The following is a 4,675-nucleotide window of genomic DNA, read 5'->3' on the forward strand; positions in this document are numbered from 1 at the left end:
TGTTCTAAGGCCATACTAGTCTTGCCCAGTGACCTTGAGAGCTGTTGAAAGTCCTGTCCATGAATAGCCAATAGAGTAGAGAATGTGTTGCTAGAGTAATCAACAATATCTTATTGATCATGAGAAGGAGGCCATATAGTCTCCTTTAGAGTATTCCAAGAGCAAGTACAAAAACTATTAACTGGAAACTCAAAGTTAGAAGAACCATTGCATCAGCTGATAGCTCAGGGTCTTAAAATTATATGGAAAAATTGGTCAGCTATGAGTAGGGGTGACAATGCTAAGAACATTTCCTGATTTTCTAGTTCCTCTCAGCAATTCTGAGGGCATCAAATTTATCATAGAGAGAGACACAGCTGATCAGCTTTGAATGGTAAGGACAAGACAGTATATTTGATGAGTAAAACATGACAGGGTCAAGGACTAAATAAGAATCACCTTCTGTTCTTGCTATAAAGCATGGCTGTTAATTCATGCAGTAGTGTATATGTGTCTTCAGACCAGGGTTACTATGTCATTATGCATCAAACTTAAAGCATAACAATATGCTATCTGGAATTAAAAGTCCAACAAGGGTAGTGTATGCCAATACTATCCATGAATAATACAGCTCATTGATTTCACCACAGTGTATATTGTGATGGAGGAGAGAGTTGACAGGTGCTACTCACATGGCATGCAGATGCAAATGGCTGTGATTGGGTGGGGGGGGGGGGGGGGGGGGGTAGAATCGACACAGTAACTATGTGTGGCAGGCCATGTGGTAAAGGGAGGTAGGCCCCACGTCTTTCTGAATGGCTTCTCTGGTTGTGGCATAGGCACACAACACATACAGGCCTTTAAATAGCACTAAACAACATTAACATGGTCTAGTTCTGACAGTTGGTCTCTAGATGACAAATGGTGAGTAGCATGCCATGCAGCTATGACCTTTGCTCTCTAAAGTCCCTTTCATTTGCATTATTTACTACAAAGAAAGATCCAACTAACGATGTTGGAATTTATGAGAACCAAATAACCTACTAACCTACTTGATACTACTTCAGTAAGGGGACTAACCAAGCAGGCAGTGGTCTGTACCAACCACGGAAAAGAAAGTCGACCATGCCCTTTCAAAGGAGCCATTCAGGCACTTAATCATCCATACTGTAGTAACAATTGTTTTTTAAATACGGTGGAACCTTGTGTAGTGAAAATAATTTGTTCCAGAATCTTACTCACAGTGCAAAACGCTCATTAAGCAAAACTATTTATCCCATATAAATTAATGTAAAATACAATAATGTGTTCCATGCAGAAAAAGTACTAAAAATTTTATCTTATTCATGCCATTTATTCAAAGAAAATTATACATACAGTATTATGTACTTATTATTCATGATACATAACTAATTCTTTTTTACTAGGAAGCTATCTATAGTGATTTGTTTCTACTAACACTTCAACACTTGACAAAAATGTGACACAGCATTATCGTCAAATAAATTTTTATTGTGCATAGCCACTGTTTTATTAGTGTGATGGTTTCCAATGTATGATGCAACCAATTCCCATGCTTTCAGCATTTCTCGTACTGTGCCAGAAGATGATTGTTTTGCTGTTACTGCCTCCTCCTCCTCCTCTTCTGAAGAACTCCTCTCCACAGTTCCCTGCTATGAAACACACTGCAACTACATAAGCTCTTCATTGCTCATTTCTTGGCTGTAATCTTCCACAAGCTCATCGATATCACTGTTATCCACTTTTAGTCCCATGCTCTTGGTCAAAGACACACACTCATTGACTAGAGGCTCCACAGGTACTGACTCAAATGCCTCAGAGTCACATTCAGCAACACACTCTGGCCAAAGATTCTCCCAATCAGAAGTGAGAGTTTTCTTAGTAACCCCTTCTCATGCCTTTTTGGTCATCTTGATGCAAGTAGCGATGTCGAAGTGATATTTCCAAAACTCTCTGGAAGTGAGACTGGAAGCTTCAGTCAACTCAAGCAATGCTTGAATGCTTGAAGAGTGCTTCAGTGTAGAGCTTCTTAAAGTTAGAAATAGTCTGCTGGTCCATAGGCTGGAGTGTGGAGTGGTGTTTGGAGGCAGAAATTGGATTGTGATGATATGAAATTTTTCAAGGAGGTGGTCCTGTAGGCCTAGAGAATGTGCCGGAGTGCTGACGATTACAAGCAAGACATGGGTGGTAGGTTCATCACAAGAAAATATTTTTTCACCAAAGGACTAAACACTTCATTGATCCAATCACAATAAAGATCACCTGTCACCCAAGCCTTGTTGTTGGACCTCCACATCACATTTAACTTGCTCATTTGGACTTCACACTTCTTGAAGGCTTGTGGAGTTTCTGAATGCTAAACAAACAGCAGTTTAATTTTCAAATCACTGCTCACATTGGCACAGAATAGCAGTGTAAGATGATCTTTCATTGGCTTGTGACTGGGCAATGTATTCTCCTCTGCTGTTATAAAAGTATGCTTTGGCATGGTTTTTTTCCAAAGAGACCCATATCATCACAATTAAAATCCTGTTGCAGAAGACAACTCTCAGAAGGTATGAGCATCTTCAAGTTGCTAATTAAGTTCTCTGCTGCCTTTGTGTTGGAGATGGCTGCATTGCTGTGCCTCACAGTGCTGTAGATGCTGGTTCTCCTCTTAAACTTGTTGAACCATTCACAGCTTCCCTTAAACACATCTTCAGCCACTGATGATCCTAGCATCTTCTTAATGAGGTCAGCAAAAATCATTCTTGCCTTCTCACAAATGATGTTGTTGTTAATAGTATCACCTTGCAATTGCTTTTCATTTCCGCATATAAGGAGCAACCTTTTGACATTGTCCAGAATACGGAACCATTCCTTAGATACTCTTGTCACTCCCTTTGAAGCCTCCATCTTCTTAATCTTGTCCATGTTCTTGAGGATAGTGCAAACAGTTGATGTAGACTGATTGTATGTGCATGCTAAATCAGCAAAACTCACACCTCATTCTCATTTTTCAGTGATTTTATATTTCATTTCTCATGTCATTTTCTTTCTCTTATGGTTGTCTTCTTGTGGCCTTATCTTCAAGGAAATTTCTATGAAGCCTGTTAAAATTTGTACACATGAAAAACACCATGTGAACACAAGTTTAGAAAAATGTGTGACCACAAGCTGCACTAAGATGGTAGCAGAAACAGCGCTAAACCCAGACTGCAGAACATAATAAAGATATTGGTCATATGCCACTGCTGACTATGACAGGTGTTCATATTGTTGAATGTTTCCCCCACCATGCCCGAATGGCTGGTGACATCACACTAAATTGTCATCGCTATGCAAAACATCGCTCATTAGCTGAGTCATTTTTTTACAATCTGTTTTGCTTGTTATGTGAAAAGCATGTTATGGGAGGTGCTCATTAAGTGAGGTTCCATTATATTTTTCAATGTTTCCACTTGTGGGTTCTTGCTAGCAGGCCTTAAGATTTGACCAAATTTTATTGCTAAGCTCAAACTCATGTATTTTTGAATAATGTCAGTCTGTGGTAAGGTAACATGTAATGTTGTTTATGCCTTGTTTCGTAAGCATGTTAAAATGAATTTCCTGCAAAAAGATGTGGGCTTTTTAGCTCAAAGAGAAGTGTTTCATATATAAACATAGAAGGAATTGACAGTGTGTCAAGGCTTGCAAATGAAGATTTGCATGATTATCTGTTGTTTGTTCCAGTCATAGCTCCAATAATTTATTTCTGTAGCTTGAACACTCTGAAGAGTTTTCCTTTTTTCAACACCCCAAAAAATTATGTATTGTACAAAATTTTTCTTAACAACTAAGTCAACTACTTTAATTTGAACCCTCATTGCATATACAAAACTATTTAACCACTTCAGTAAGCAATCCACATGGTCAGTCCATGACAAGTTATTATTTAGAGTTATTCCAAGAAATTTAACATGTTCTACAGTGATCAGTTCTCTGCATTCATAACTTAACTGTGTTATATATTCAACAATTTGTTTGGTCTGGGAGTGTACGATTTGTGTTTTTGTTACATTTAATTTCATAGCATTGTTATTTATCCAATTTTCTAATTCTTGAAGAGTTCGTTTCATTTTCTGTGCTAATTCTTTAGTTTTTTTAAAGAAGACTACTGCTATCAAGTCATGAGCATACAGAATTGTATCTGAAGTTACGTTGCCTGACATGTCATGTATATAACAAAGAAGGAGTAAGAGGCCTAGTGTGGACCTCTGGAGTAGGCCTACTTGTATTTCCTTCCTACTAAGGCAGGCTTTCTCACCCTTATGTTGCATAACTATCATGTGTTTTCTGTTTTTGAGATAGGATGAGAACCAGCTTAAAGATTTTTCATGGAAGCCATAAGAAGCTAATTTGTGGAGCAGCTGTTTATGGTTTACCATATCAAATACTTTACTGATGTCACAGAAGATATGGGATATGCACTCCTTGTTTTAGAGGCATTTGCTTACTTTAGTGATCAGTTCATTAACAGTGTTCACACTGCTTTGGCCCTTCCTAAATCCATATTGATTATTAAGAAAAATATCTTTTTTTGACACAAGTATCAATAATAGTAGTGATGAAAAGAGTGAATATTGAAATAGTTCCAGCCTGCTGCCCTGATACAAGCCACATGCAGTTAGAATGGTACCAAGTAAGAATAAGATGC

The sequence above is a fragment of the Schistocerca cancellata genome, chromosome 4, assembly GCF_023864275.1.
Source record: "Schistocerca cancellata isolate TAMUIC-IGC-003103 chromosome 4, iqSchCanc2.1, whole genome shotgun sequence".
Taxonomy (NCBI): Eukaryota; Metazoa; Arthropoda; class Insecta; order Orthoptera; family Acrididae; genus Schistocerca; species Schistocerca cancellata.